Genomic DNA, 16,615 nt, shown 5'->3' with positions numbered 1-16,615 from the left:
GGGGACCCCTGACCTGGATGATCTGGAGAATCTCCACAGACATTCTATCCCAAGACATTTGCTCAGAACTTCTCACTTGTCATTGCTGCCTTGAAGATGGTGATGCGACAAGGGAGATCAATTATGTAAAAAGGGTAAAAATACTGCCCAAGTATTTATGCTCATAAAGAGGCTAATTATCTGCAGAAGTCTGACCTCTACTTTTTTGAAATCTGTCTTGCCTTTGGAAAAAAAGGCATCTACTTTTCTATCCCATTCTCACCATGATATTGATTTTATTTTTATTTTTCTTTCAGCTGTGCTTTTCCAAGTAAGGTATAGTTGTGAGGTAGTCAAAGTGCTATATTTCTTGCTTTCTTTTTCTATCACTTAGCAGACCTCTTGCTGCCCCTGCCTTTCTGATTTGAAAAAGTCCCAGAAGAGTTTCCTCATACTGTCTTCTATGATATTCTGTGAAAGGTGGGGAATCAAGAGGGCTGTAAGACAATAGAGAGATAGGAAAGATAGGATTTGATGAATCCAATAGAATTTAAATGTGGGAATATTGGAAGAGGTTTTGAGGACTTGAATGGGAATAAAAGCATGAAGGGGCAAAATATTCTAGAGACAATTCTGTCTTTTGATAGTACTTCATTTAGTGACTGTTGCTGAAATAAGTCTGGTCCTCACACTTACTATTGTTCCTCACATTTACAATTGTCATACTATTCCTACAGTCTTAAAAATTGGAACACTTGGCAATCAGAATGTATTTATGATGATTGCAACATACCAGAGTCACAAGATCACTATTTGCCACTTCCCAGCTGGCTTCCCATAAGTCATATAAGTATATTATTTCTAATAACTATCATGTTTTTTAACCTATTGTTTTTGTTGTTCAGTCATTAAATTGTGTCCAACTCTTTACAACCCTTCCCTGTCTCCAAGAATTTGCCCGAATTCATGTTCATTGTGTCAATGTTATCCAACTATCTCATCCTCTGCCACAGTGGTGGGATTCAAAATTTTTCACTACTGGTTCTGTGGGCATGGTTTGTTTGGTGGGTGTGGCTTGGTGGTCATGTGACTGGATGGGTGTGGCCAGCTTGGCAAGGTGGTGCGAGTGATGTTGAGTTGGCCAGGCCCACTCAGTCACATGACCGATGCTGCAGAGAAAGGGCATTTTCTTACCTACCTTCCACCCCTCCTCCGCCCTTGGGCTGATAAAAAAAGCCCAACTAAAGATTGCAACTGCCTGCCAAGTCTGCCTGCCGAATGGGTTTTGTTTTGGGGTGGTTTTTGTTTTGCTTTTTGCCAGAAGCCCCTCGGAGATAAATTTGCACTGCCAAATCTTACTATACCTCGTTGTTGCGGTGCTGCCTGTTGCTGCTGAGGGTGCTGCTGTGGGCATCTAGCTGCCCAAATTGGTCACCACTGGCTCAAGGCGACTGTGAGGAGCAAGAGGGGAAGCCAAGGCACCCATAGCAGCCAACTTCACTCTCTCTCGCTCTGGTTAGGTGCTCTCTGTGATGACCCGGGGCATGGCATAAAGGCAACACAGTCACATAAGTAAGAAAAGTCCCTTTAATACCTCCAACTTTGCCCCCAATGTCCAGTTACCTTCAACTGGAGAAAAAACTCTCCAAAGAAGTCTTTAAGTGGAGGAAATTCAGTCGGAAAACAAAGCACACATACACTGTAAATAAAAATCTACACAAACCACGCTGCAGCAATTAACTGGACAGGGCAGGATAAGGAATTGCAGACTTCAAAGGCCAACAAAACACACACAGTTGGGAAGACACCAGGAACCCAGATAAGCCTCAACAAGATAGTACATGATTTATTTCCAACAAGTTGCTGTACGCAAACCCCCTTTTTAAACACTTTGTTCCAAGCTGCAGCTAATGAAGGGAATCAGAGCCCTTTCCTCCCCTGTAAACCATGCAACTCACGATTCTCCCTTCTCCATTCCTCCCTGCGTGCCCTAGGATGAAGAGGGCTGGATCTCCCTCTGAATTCCCTCTGCCTTGGTCTACCTCTCCCCTGCTCTACTCAGTGAGATTGTGCCCTTCCCCAGTTTCTTTCACAGTCAATGGAGCCAACCTCCCACTCCCTGTAAGCTGCTTAGTCTCCCCTCAGAATCAGATTCCAACAGGGGCATGTCACTCCCAGCGTCCACAAGGAGGGTGAGGGAGGGCACCTGCCCTCCCAGAGCATGCTTTCTTCCTTCTCCCGGTGGACGCACCTCTTCCATCCCAGCCCAACTTGGCCAGTCAGCAGGTGACCACATGCCCCGAGGCTTCTCGCCACCCCCCTTGTCACAAGATGCCTGCAGCTGCTGCATACTTTTTTTGGTGCGGCTAGAGTCCAGCAGCCGCATGAAAAAAGCATGCCCTATTCTATGTGCCAAGCTCAGCAAGTCTGAGCAGCCAGCACATAGAAGAGGGCAGTGCTGGACCATAGGAGAAGCAGAGCGGAGCCGAAGATTAGTAATTTTCACTGCAAGAAGCCTGCGACTGCGATGTGTTCTCCAGCCTTACCTAAAAAAGCACAACATGTGCCAGTCCATTGGAGAAGCGGAGCAGCAGCTACAGGATTCTCACACTGAAAAAGGGGCATCTAGAGCTGACTCTTTTTTGGTCCCTTTTGCAGCGCAAGGAGCCTCCCCCAACTGGGTGGCTGCTCTCCTCCTCCTCCTTGGCCAAAAAGAATAAACAGGCAGAGAACGAGGAGAGCAGTCGGCCAGTTGGAGGCTTCTTGTGTTGCAAAGAGGTGGCTTTTTGTTTGTTCTGTATGGCCAAGGAGGAGAACAGCTGCCCAGGGGCTGGAAAACATGCGGCAGTTGCATGCTTCTTATAGCGAAATTTACTGATCACTGGTTTCGCTCTGCTTCTTCAACGGTCTGGTGCCACCCTATTCTATGTGCTGGCTGCTCAGACTTTCTGGGCCTGGCACATAGAACAGGGCATGCATTTTTCGGTGTGGCTGCTGGACTCCAACCGCACCAAAAAAAGCACATAGCAGCTGCAGGCATCTCATGACAAGGGGGTTGAGAAGCCCCAGGACATCCGCCCACCCGCCTGCTGGCTGGCCAGGCCGGACTGGGCTGGAAGTGGCACATCCACCAGGAGAAGGAAGAAAGCATGCTCCAGGAGGGCAGGCAGGTATATGCAATGCATATGTGCAACAGCCACAGGACATCCGCCCAAGCTGCGCCAGGGTTGCCACATGGTAGGGAAAGCTAGGAGAGAGACCAGGGAAAGTGAGTGACTGCGCCAGAGGCATGGCCAGCCAGGGATCGCCACCGGTTCAGCGACCCACGCCAAATCACTGTGACCGGTTTACGTGAACCGGTGCGAACCAGTTGAATACCACCTCTGCTCTGCCATCCTCTTCTTTTTGTCTTCAATCTTTCCCAACATTAGGGGTTTTTTTTCCCAATGAATTCTCTCTTCTCCTTTGGTGACTAAAGTATTTAAATTTCAGCTTCAGTATCTGTCCTTTCAGAGAATAATCAGGGTTGATTTCCTTTTGGATTGACTAACTTAATCTCCTTGCATTCTGAGGGATTCTCAAAAGTCTTCTCCAATAGCATAATTCCAAAGTATCAATTCTTCCATGCTCAGTCTTCTTTATAATCCAACTCTCACAGCTATACATAACTACTGAAAATCAGTAGATGATGTCTCTGCTTTTTAACAGGCTTTGTAGGTTTTCCATAGCTTTAATTTCATGACTGCAAGTTGACATCTGCAGTGATCTTGGAGCCTAAGGAAATAAAATCTGTCTCTACTTCCATTTCTTCCCCTTCTATTTGGCAAGAAATGATGGGAGCAGATACCATCTTAGTTTTTTTAATGTGGAATTCCAAGCCAACTTTTGCACTCTGCTCTTTCATCATAATCAAGAGGCCCTTTAGTTTCTCTTCACTTTCTGCTACCTAGAGTGATATTGTCTGAATATCTGAGGTTGTTGATATTTTTCCTGGCTATCTTAATTCTGGCTTGTGATCCATCCAGTCTGGCATTACTTATCTGGCATAAATTAAATAAACAGCGTGATATACAGCCTTGTTGTATTCCTTTCCCTATTTTAAGCCAATCAATATCTGGTTCTAACTGTTGCTTCTAGACCCACATACAGATTTCTCAGGAGACAAGTAAGGTGTCTGATACTCTCATCTCTTTTAAAAAACTTGCCACAGTTTGTTGTGACCTAAACAATCAAAAACTTTAGTACAGTGAATGAAGCAAAAGTAGACGAAGCAGAAAGCAAGGAATACATTGCTTTCTTCATAATCCAATGAATGCTGGCAATTTGATCTCTACTTCTTCTGCCTCTTTCAAATCCACCTTGTACTTCTGGTAGTTCTAAGTTCACATATTCCTGAAGCCTAGCTTGACCTGTTGTATAAATAACATTATTTGTCCTGAACAGAAAGAGAAGATAACAAGAATAAAAGGAAATATGTAGGGAGATCTGATTGTTAAGCCTCCCTGGGAAAGCATTTGGCAGAATTTTGATAGAAAGGACACAAGAGGCAACAATGAGCAAATTTTCTGAAGTGCAATGAAACTTTGTGCTAGAAGGGGATGTGTAGAGAAGTGTTTTCCTCTCTTTCAGTTCATTGAGAAATGTATGAATGTTAGAAATATGAGACTAGTTGGGAATATAGTGAGTCCACAAACTGGATAAAATTAAAAGCCAGGTAAAATTGATCTACCAAAGAATTGTCTATTCTGTGAGAGAAAGCAGCATTAAAGGATGAAGGAAAATGGGAGATTAACTGACTATAAGACTTAGTGAACATACAGGGATGAATAATTTCTTGTATATACATGAAAAGCAGTGGTGGGATTTAAATGTTTTTACTACCGGTTCTGTGGGCATGGCAGGGGAAGGATACTGTAAAATCCCCAGTCAGAGGTAGTATTTGCCGGTTTTCCAAACTACTCAAAATTTCCACTACCAGTTCTCCAGAACTAGTCAGAACCTGCTGAATACCACCTCTGTTTGGAAAGTTTTCTTATTATTCTATTCATATAAAAGGAAGATAATACTGAATTTATGACACACTGCATGTCATACACATGTACCAATGAAGATTAGACCTAAAAATTGATCTGTTCCAGGTCTACATTATTGTGAATCTTGATTGACCCTCCCATTTTAAATCAAAATTTTTGAAGAAAAAAAAATCCTATGATGACTTTCAGATAAATATAGTGGTCAGTAGATTTTGTGTGTGTGGTGTGTTTGTAAGTGTGAACTGAAGAATTGTGACTTGTCCATAGTGTGGCAAAGTATTTTCTTTAGTAGAGTACTTTAGTCTGCTATAATGCTATGAGCAAGTAAATGAAAGCTGAATTAATTTTATATGAATGTCAGGGAACATTGCCTAAGGCCAAACCTTTTATCCTGGACTGAAAAATGGGAGCACTTTATAAATATCTTTTTATGGATTTGTTGTGTGTCTCTCAAGAAAGTTACCCTATTTTTGGACTCCCCAACTCCCTGGCCAATAACTTCATGAACATGAACATAGACTTGCGTTGATATACTTCACTTTATTTTATAACATTGTACTTTTGATATCATTCCATTTTGTGTAGTACATACATATTATCCTATACAATAAAGACCATACAGTTCCTTCAGTGTAGGAATTATTTGAAGTTATTATTTGACTAATAAAACAAAAAGCAAATGTTTTTCTTCCTCATCCAAACTTTGTACTTTATTTTAGAAGATTTCAAAATTTAAAGAGCATATCAGGATGTACAATAACAAAATATAAAGATAGATTGGTGGCCATACATGCAAATCCATGTGAGATATCAGAAGGACAAAGAACAATTTGGTTTCTGCATGAAAAACCATCAATTAGATAAAATTCTACAAGAAATGGAAAAGAAAATGATTTCAAGAATATATAACTTTCTACTAGATTTTAAAATGGAAGAGATGGTGGTCAAAGAGATGATGGTGGTATCGGCGAAAAATGTTGGCCATAATATAGACCTGGAAAATTGGGAGAGAATGTGGGGATCAAATTACAAATTAATTACATCCACAGCATACAAGGAAAATCAATACAAAATGTTCTACAGATGGTACCTTCCTCCCGCTAGACTGGCAAAAATGTTTAACTCAGACCCAAATTGTTGAAAATGTGGAAAAGAAAAATGCATTTATTTTCATACCTGGTGGATATGCCAGGAAGTGAAAAAATATTGGAATACAAATTAGACAATGGATAGACGAAATCACGAATCAGAAAATTGAATTTAATCCAGAAACTTTTTTATTAGGTATAATAATACAAAAATGCAATAAAACAGATAGATATATTATGTTACATATATTAACAGCTGCAAGGATTTCGTACGCACAACTCTGGAAGGAAAAAAGGGTTCCACCAGAAGGCATGGTTATTAAAAAAATAATAGATTGTATAGAGATAGACAGGCTAACGATGAAAATAAAAGACAGAGAAGATTCAATTTATTATAGGGCCTAGGATGCCTGGTATGAGTGGTTTAGAAATAAAAATAAAATAAAATGGCAATTAGGAAAAGAATGAGGGAATATGTAAATATGTAAATATACCATGGAGAAGATTGAGATGTAAGGATAAAAGATATTGATTTATAGTAAGAGTAAGATGCAATGGTAAAGGAATAAGTAAATACATATACTAAAAAATGTGAGGAAATGCAAAAGATGTCTTGATGTTGATAACAATGTATAAAGTTTTGTTTTATGTTTTTAAAATTTGGAAACTTAATAAAATTTATTTTAAAAAAAAATGAAACTAAACAATCCAAGATAATAAAAAATAAGAAAATAAAAAACTTATAAAGATCCTAAATAAAAGTGAAAACTTCTTTTAAGGCTCTAATAAAAAGGAGCTAGGCACATTAAGGCATATTAAGAAATCCACTATATGAAGAATTAGTAAAATCATACAGAGGCATTAAATATTGAGGGAAATAGCTTTCTTTTCATCAATATTCTCCTAAACATAATAGAAGAGATTTTGGTGTATGCATATTTAGAGAGTGTGGTATATTACAGGGATTTCTCAAGAACGGATAACACATTCTTGGGATATATTTAATTGCCTCCCAAATATAGTTGCTATTGATGTAACTGTTTATTAATGCTACTCTTTGTTCAGGCATAGGTAATTTATTGGATCTACCTGTGACACTTCAAGCTATTGCACAAAGCTATTGATGTAACTGTTTATTAATGCTACTCTTTGTTCAGGCATAGGTAATGTATGTGTGATTTATGAAGTAAGTTGGTCCTGTATTGTGCATGTATCTATTGAATTCTCCAAATATCTGGATGTCAGAAGCATGTGGATAAGAAGATAGGGAGAAAATCTAAGTTAGTAATACATGAAATTGTTTTATTTGCTATAATTGATAAAATGCTGTTTTGGATGCTACCAAAGCCAGCAGCTGATTTATCCTACTCTTATTCGTTATTGTTCCACCACTACCACCACCAGCCCTCATCTCTCAAATTAGCTGATGAAGAAAACAAGTCTTAATTCATCACTTGCCAAGGGCTTTTGAAATTATAGCAATGATCATTAATTTAGGAAGAAATTTACAAAACACTGTGCATCCTTATTTCCAACAGCACCATTAATTTCAGTCCCCAGTGCAGCTTTAGTTATACTACCAGGAGAGGGTTTTTTGGGGGAAAATTTCAACTTGTTGTAATGGAACTGAAGAAATTTTAATGGATTAGGTTCCCTATCCTTCACTGGAATTTTGTGACTACTTTTAAAAAGGGAATATATATTGGATTGAGGTAGAGAATTTTGGAGTTGGAAGATGACTAATGGATTCCTTTCCAAAGCATTGATGTTCAGGTTTTAATTATCATCACTGTTCCTCCTTTGTGGAGAGAACTGTTTAGCCTTATAATCATCAGCAGATAGGTAGGAAATTTACAAGAAAAACAGGGTGCTTCCTATTTTTCCATATTTCAGGAATCATTCAACCATCCCAATGTTTCATAGTTTGAATAAGGAAAAACACACTAGGAGAACAGATTGAGGAAACATTTATGAAAAGCAGATGGAATATCTACAGAGGAAGGAAGAGGAAGAGGAGGACTGCTAACTGAGAATTAATAATGACTTCAATTCTGTGTTGAAATGCTATTTTTCTACTCAGATATTGCATGTATATTATTGTTAATTATATCTGAAAAAATATTTATTTAAAACATTTTATTTCTACCACCCTCCAAAAGTATTGATAATTCTTGCCCCGCTCCCCACTTTGCAATGTAAATGTAAGTTTTCACATATAATTTCACTCATAAATTCTCTACAATTTGCTCCTCCTATAATTTCTCACTGCCATGTCTCCCTTTATTATTGATGGTGAATGGGATGTTGGGGCTGGGACTGGTGCAACTGGAACAAGCAAAGAAATTGCATTGTGCAATTTCACCATCAGCTCCAAACTTGCTGAAAATGATGGAAGGGACACTTCTGGAACTGAAAATATTAAGTAGAACATAAACTTTAGCATTATCCCAAATATAACCAAATATTCAAGCTTTGCTAGCAGAAATCTGACACCAATAAATTTCACACTAAAATTAACATTTTGCTGTAGTCACAACTGGGCCATGCTTTTTTTTAACTAATGTTTCTTTCATTCTTTTCTTTCTTTTTTATGAAAAGATAATAACCTGGAAGCCAGAGAATTACTATAAATCTTTTCCAATAGCCCTGCAAGAGGCAACTTTGCCAACTTAGTAACATAAATAAATGTTGTACAATATTATGTCAGGCTAGAACAGGTACCTTTTAAGAAAGGAAATGCATAAACAGATAGTAAAGCATTTTGTGTTATAAATTGCTTGCATTCAGTAGTTCCATGTCAACTATAAATTCAATTTGAACATTCTGTCTCTGTGATTTGTAAAATAAAACCAATTAGAATAGGTAAGTATCTATAATCTCATCCAAGTTTTTACAATAGTGAGATGATCTGGACTTAAAAAATATTTTTAAAGACTTCGTTTGGAAGAGAATCCTTACTATTACAGAGCAAACCTGTATCAAAAGTATCCTACTATTTATGTCCTTCTGTATTCAGAGAATGGAAGTTTATTTGATACAATAAGTCTCTGACTATCAGAAGTAGATATTCTTTTCATCACTCTACCAATGATATCTCCTGCAACTCCTGTACTCTATACATTAAGTGTATTCTCTGAGTGCCACAGGAGCGACAAAAAATTGAGGAAAAATTGCCTCACTTTTCTGTTGCAGATTTTTGAGGAAATCTTGTTTGCAGAACTCCCCTTAGGAAATTTTAGCATTTAATCCATTATGTCATTAGAAAGTAATGGTTAAGCACAGGAAATCAGAAGTCCAGGTAGTTCGCTTGAATATATAAGTTTATTGTATGTTAAAACTCTCTCCAAGAAACTGAACTACTAACAATCAAAGCAAATTGGAGATAGATAAGAATCAGTGGAATTCAAGGTGGGCTGAACTTGGATCTCTTGTGGATGTGAAGAAACGCAAGACTGATGTTGCATTTGACCCCTTCCTCAGACTTAGCCTGGCCAGCTACTAATATTTCTTAAACTTTCCTTCCTTCTTTCCTTCCTTCCTTCCTTCCTTCCTTCCTTCCTTCCTTCCTTCCTTCCTTCCTTCCTTCCTTCCTTCCTTCCTTCCTTCCTTCCTTCCTTCCTTCCTAAACTGGAAGATGATAATTATTTCCTCTGATGCAAGGAAAGAGGAAGATCATTCATTCTAGATCCTTAGATATCAATGTGATCAGGCCAGTAGGAAAAATGTGTAAAGCACAGAAACCAGAATCCAGGGTCCACTATAGGATTTCAGTGGAGTAGAAAGAAGATCCACTATTTATTGAAAATGAGTTTATTATAAGCTGAATCTTCTAGCCTTTAGCAATTGGAAAAAAGGAGTTAAACTGAAGTGCGCTCAATAATTTACTTCACAGTGAACAGTCACTGAAGTATAAACAAGAGGTTTGTGTGTATAAGCCTCATTGTGAAATTCATGATTTGACCTTTTTCCAAATCTTTGAATGAGTTTTTCATCCAATTTGTGAACTACAAGGGCTACTCCTGTTGCATTCGGCCATGATTCTCCCTCTGGTCTGCATTTTAAGCAGAAGCGCGAATCACTCCTATTGGCTGAGCCGCTTGACAGCTGAGTATAAAAGGGAGCTATCAAGCAGCATCGGCTGTTGCCTGTCAGCCAGCCACCTCATTAGCCGGTGGCAGCTGTGGGTAACCATTGGTTTGTTTAAAATAAATGTTAGCTGAAGTTTCATTTGTGTTGCCTCCATTTATTCCTGCCGCCTATTTAATACTGGTGACGAAAGTGGGATCAGCAAATTGAGGTGACCGAGGTGCAAATCACTCGAGCTGATTGTCACTATACAAAGAGCTGATTGCCACTACTAAATACAGAGCTGAGATCACTAACAAGTTCTGGCACACATAAATAAGAAAAGAAGATGGCTACGACTCCATCCTTTCCCTCCTTCCAACCTACATCTGAAACATGGGACTCCTATATAAACTGTTTTGACTGTTTCTTCAATGCTGCCAATTCTACCAGAGATCTCAAGCCATAGGAAGAAAGCATACTTCCTAAGCTTTTGCGGGACTGCTGTCTTTGACACTGCCACTGCATTGCTAGCTCTACAGATGGTCAAGTCTGTGACATGGGACAACCTTCAAGAAATCCTAGTCAACCACTTTGCACCAAAACCTTCCCAAATAGTGTGATGGCATGCCTTCTATAGATGGAACCAAGCTGAGGGAGAAACAACCGACATGTATATAGCTGCACTTAGAAGAGCCGCATTTCATTGCAGTTTTAGAGACCTGGATGACATGCTGTTAGACCAGCTGGTTTGTGGTGTTAGAGACTTCTGTTTACAAAGGCACCTCCTAGCCAAAGCCAACTTCATGCTCAAAATGGCAATTGAAGAAGCTCAAGCTGCTGAGCTGTCAACACTCTCAGTAGCAGAAATTCAAAGAAACCCTGCTAGCAAAGACAATACAGCCGTTCATTATGACAATGTATTCCCAGAATAATTACTAAATGAGGTGGGTGATGTAAATCACCTCAGACAACCAAGACCCACACAGAAAAAAATCTGATCTAGTGAAAACAAAACTCCACAGCCTCAGACAATGTGCATGAGCTGTGGTGGGAATCACCTCAGGGCAACCTGCAGATTCCAAAATGCCATTTGCCTGAAATGCCAGAGAAAGGGTCATTTAGCTAGAGTTTGCCATTCAGGAAGAAATCTCAACCAGCCTTCCTCTTTCCAGCCTTTACAACGATTCCAAAAACAAATAGAAAACTGCTTTACCCTAACTAGATCCTGCTACCAAGCTGAATCACTTTAAAAACATTCTAACCATTCACATACTAACAAAATCAATGTTACTGTTTTCATAGAAGGCCAGCCATGTTGAATGGAAGTAGACACAGGATCTTCACTATCCATTGTGTCTTGGAGCACTCTGAAGTGCATTCTGCCAAAAATGGTCAAGAAAAGGCTTCAGGGCTGCCAGCTATCCCTTCAAGACTATCAGGGACATTCCATTCCAGTCATCAGGAAAGGCAAGTTTATAATTCAATTTTAAAATTTCAAGGGATGCCTACCACTAGTCATAATTGATGGTTCCCTGCCTAGCTTGCTAGGATTAGATTGGCTTGCCTCCATCGGATTACATGTGGGAGGCATTAACTCCATTAGTGACCAGGTGGTAGATATCCCACTTAATGATTTTGCTGATGTTTTCAGTGATGACCTGGGCTGTTATGTGAGAACCCCTATTTCTTTTAATTTGGATCCCCAAGTCACACCCATCCGCCTTAAACCACATAGGTTGCCTTTTGAACTAAGCCCAAAAGTGGATGAACAACTTGATAAATTGATAGTCCAGGGAGTCTTAGAACCTGTGGATTTCGCCAAATGGGAAACCCCAATTGTTACCCCATTTAAAAAGGATGGCTCCATAAGGATATGTGCTGACTATAAATGCACAATTAATAAATCTTTACAGATTAGTGCCTGCCCTGTTCCTGTCATTCAGCACTTGCTCCATCCCTTGGGAACAGGCTCCTTTTTTGCAAAGCTGGACATGGCTCAAGCCTATCAACAACTCCCTGTTGATAACCTCACTGCTGAGGCTCAGATTATAGTCACACACAGGGGTGCCTTTAAATGCAAGTGCCTGCAGTTTAGAGTTAGCGTGGCCCCAGGGATTTTTCAATGCCTTATGGAATGTTTGCTGCAAGGCATCCCAAGAGTCATCTGCTATTTTGATGACATACTCATCTCAGCCACTGACAAAGCATAACTCATACAATAGAGTACTAATGTGTTTTCAGAAAGCAGGACTTAAACTCAAAAGGGACAAGTGCACCATTACTGCCACCCAAGTGAACTTCCTTGGTTATTGCATAGATGCTGCTGGTATTCATCCCATCAAATCCAAGGTACATGCGATTCATGATGGTCCAACACCTACCAACAAAACCGACCAACAATCCTTTCTTGATCTACTAAATTTCTATAGTTCCTTTTTACCACATAAAACTTCAGTAGCATAGACTTTTAGACAAGCAGGCTCCATGGACATGGGGCCTAAAAGAAGCCTCTGCATTTAAAGCTGTCAAATCCCTATTGACATCAGACAGTGTTCTTATCCAATTTAACAAAGACCTCCCATTAGTATTAGTGACCCCGCTTTTGGCATCAGTGCTGTCCTAAGCCACAGACTGTCTAACGGCCAGGAAGCACCCATTGCCTTTTTCTCAGGAACCTTATCACAGACTGAGTGAAACTGCAGTCAGATTGACAAAGAGGCTTTAGCAGCAGTGACATCAGTTAAAGAATTCCACTAATTTCTTTAGGGCCATTATTTTGATTTAGTTACTGATCACAAACCTCTATTAGGAATTCTTTCTGGAAACCGTCAAATCCCTCAGGTTTTGTCTCCCCACATGACCAGATGGACTTTATTTCTAGCAGCTTATTGTTACACTTTATCACACTGAGTTGGAAAGCACCTAAGCCATGCCAACGCTCTCAGTCGCTGCCCGTTGCCAACCCAAGTGGAAGATCCAGCCCCAACAACTTCGGTCCTCTTGATAGATGAACTCCACCTGCCTCTTACAGCTGCTGATATTGCATGCCACTCTGCCAGGAATAAGGTAATTACTCAAGTCTTGACTGGATAGGAAGGGCCAAGGGTCCCTTTGCCACTGAATTCCTGCCATTTCAGGCTTGCCAGCAAGAGCTGTCTTCCATCCAGGGCTGTTTGCTCTGGGGTAGCAGGGTAGTCATTCCCCAAAGGCTGCAATTTCCAGTCCCTAAAGTTTTACATGAGGGACATCCCAGAATAGTTAAAATGAAGGCGTTGGCATGAAGCTATGTATGGTGGCCTGGCATGGATGCTCAAATCTCCAAATGGGTTGGCAGCTATCATCCCTGCCAGGCAAGCAGGCCAGCCCGTCCTACTGCCATCCCAGGGGAATGGGAAAACTCTAGGACACCTTGCTCCAGGATCCATATTGACTTAGCAGGCCCCTTTCAGGGGCAGACCTTCCTGGTTGTTGTAGATTCCTTTTCCAAATGGCTTGAGCTGGCACTAATGTCAACCACTACCTCTGAAGCAGTGATCAGAGCCATGCAACACATGTTTGCAACCATGGGCTACCAGACCTGTTAGTTTCAGACAATGACCTCCAATTTCCTTCTACCACATTTGAGATGTTCCTTGCTAATCCTTGACAGCCCCTTTTCACCCAGCTTCAAATGGCAAGGCAGAACAAACTGTTAGATTGGCAAAGGAAGCCCTAGGAAAAATGGGGCCCACTAATTGGCAAGTCAGGCTGGTCAAGTACCATATTACCCACCCACCCCGTGCTGCCATTCCCAGCAGAACTTTTAATGGGCCACCATTTGTGGACCAATCTTGACAGGCTGCATCCCAATTATTCACCAGCCATGCCCTTAGACTCTTCTAGCCAGGTCAGGTCCTTCATTTTAAATGACCCAGTGTACGCTAGGAACTCTGCTGGAAACCCCTTGTGGTTGCCAGGCCTGACAGTAGCAGTGACAGGCCCAAAATCCTATAGTGTCCAGATACAAAATGGCCAAATATGATGTCACCATATTGACCAGCTAAGGGGGCATTGGAGTACCTCTACAGGTTGCCAGCCAGACAAGGCCCGACCAGAGATTTTCCAACCTGCCAACACAAGACCCAATGAACCCGACCACTAGGCGGACCTACCTTTGAAGACATTCCCACCATGCCCTGAGTCGCCTGAGGCCAAGGTTCATTCATTGCCTTTACTGGAGAAGAGTAGTCCTGCAAGAGATCTTCCTTCAACAATTCAGACTGAACTGTATAGGTAAGGGCATTTGAGACAGCACCCAGCCTACATGAAGGACTATGCATTGTCCATTCTGGGAGAAAGGAGTGTTGCATTTGGCTGTGGTTCTCCCTCTGGTTTGCATTTCAAGTGGAAGCACGAACTGCTTCTATTGGCGGAGCCGCTTGACAGCTGAGTATAAAAGGAAGCTGTCAAGCGGCATCAGTTGTTGCCTGCCAGCCAGCCGCCCTCTTACCTGGCAGCAGCCATGGGTAACCGTTAGTTTGTTTAAAATAAACGTTAGCTAAAGTTTCACTCGTATCACCTCTGTTTATTCCCGCCGCTTATTTAATAACTCTGAGCAATGCTTTTTATTTCTGAAATGAGTGATTTTCTAATTTTTAAGTTTGTTTATATGAATGTACCTGAGTTGTTATTTATTTATCATTGGATTTATCTAGCTATACTGTTTCTCTGTTTCTATTTTATTGTAGTGTACTTTGTAAAATGAAAACATTTATTGTACTGTTTGGATATTTTGTCAATATGTGTGTTTGTGTAGTGTTTATTGTGAGCTATTAGGCAACACAGAGCAGCATTTTAAAATCAGCTTGCAGATGTTATTAAAATCAACCAAAAAATAGATATATTTTCAGAGAAGTGTATTGTGTTTCTAATAATAACATCCCTTCACCAAGAAATGACAAAGTTGTATTCTTTATGCATATCAAAGCATGTTTTATATGAAAGATGTAGCATACCAGATGAGACTCATTATGGCCTACTATATAAAGGACACATGTACATATATGCACACTTGGAAACTCATTTGCAAAAAGATCTTCTGACAGAGTACACATTGATTGAATACTTTCTGCCAATTTATCTAATTAAATATTGGGTTGAGATAAATACTTCTTTTCTTTTCTTTTCTTTTCTTTTCCTTTCCTTTCCTTTTTTTCCAGTCATTTGGCCACACCCTGAAATTTTGCCACAGCCTGCAAAAGGGATGGGAGGGGTGGAGACATTGTGGTGGTTGCCTAGCAACTTCATTACTTTCATTGCCTGCCACAGGTAAACTGCAGAATAGTAAATAAAGAGGGAGATTGGCTCCTAGCTGGAGATGAGAAGTAACCTTGGCTTAGCTTAGTGAAGAGCTAAGTGCTTGAAGAAGAGAGCAAAAAAACCTCATCTTTTGTGCATTGCTTGATGCCTAGAAAGATATATGACCACGTGATCTTCCCTTAAACTAGTATGGAGTTTGATGACAGTGTCATGTATTTTCTAAAAAACATACACATAATGATTATATGAAAAAAAACCATTCTGCACAGTATATGTTTACAAACCTGTGAATGGATAGACCTACTATGTGCTGGGGGAAAATATTATGAAGTACTCTCCTTTAAAATTCAGGAATAGCTTCCTTTACAACAAATCAATATTGCAAGCAGATCTCTGGCTCAGGCTAAGAATGAGGCCTTCTGTAAATTTTATGCACAGTGCCTGATTATAAAGAAAATCTATAACTGAGTGCTATGCCTTAGAGTGTATAAGCCAAACTTAGACTAAATCCATTTGAAAAATAGTCCGCAAATCATCTTGTTGTTGCTAGACTTTATAATGTAGTGTTTTCTCCCTTGTCTTGTTTATATCTAAGCACTGTCTTCTCAATTAGATTTCTAAAATCCAATGTTGATTAGATTCATAATTTAGTGTACCCCATTTGTATTCTTCCCTATCTATCAGGTTTCCTATTCAGCATTACTGTTAGATGGACCTCCTTTTTTTTTTTAAAGTTTCAGATTAGTATCTTTGAGACATCTGTTTTCTTGATATGGAGGTTTAAAACTGGCATGAAACCCTGGGGTGGCTTGTGGCTTGAAAGCACATCTTCTGTCTTTTTTAACTTTGGGGATTTTTTTTAACCTTCTAACTTTTAACTCTGTTTTTAATATTGTTTTTAACTGTGTTTCTTTTTATGGTTTTAAGAGTCACTTAGGTGAGATGAATGGTGTAGAAATGTAATTGATAAAATAAAAAGTAAATAAAATAAATTATAGAGGACCAAGAAATGGTGAGTCAGAGAAATTAAAAAGGTAAAAGAATGCATAACATTACTATACATTTATAGCAACACCATTCATTAATTTTCTCTGTATCTTTATATTTCTGCAAATCATTTGCTTCCCTCATGCCCATGCATTACTATAT

This window comes from Notechis scutatus, chromosome 1, assembly GCF_049901735.1.
Source record: "Notechis scutatus isolate UNSWTSFEM ecotype Mainland chromosome 1, rNotScu1.2, whole genome shotgun sequence".
NCBI lineage: Eukaryota > Metazoa > Chordata > Lepidosauria > Squamata > Elapidae > Notechis > Notechis scutatus.
This window is presented reverse-complemented; position numbering follows the sequence as displayed.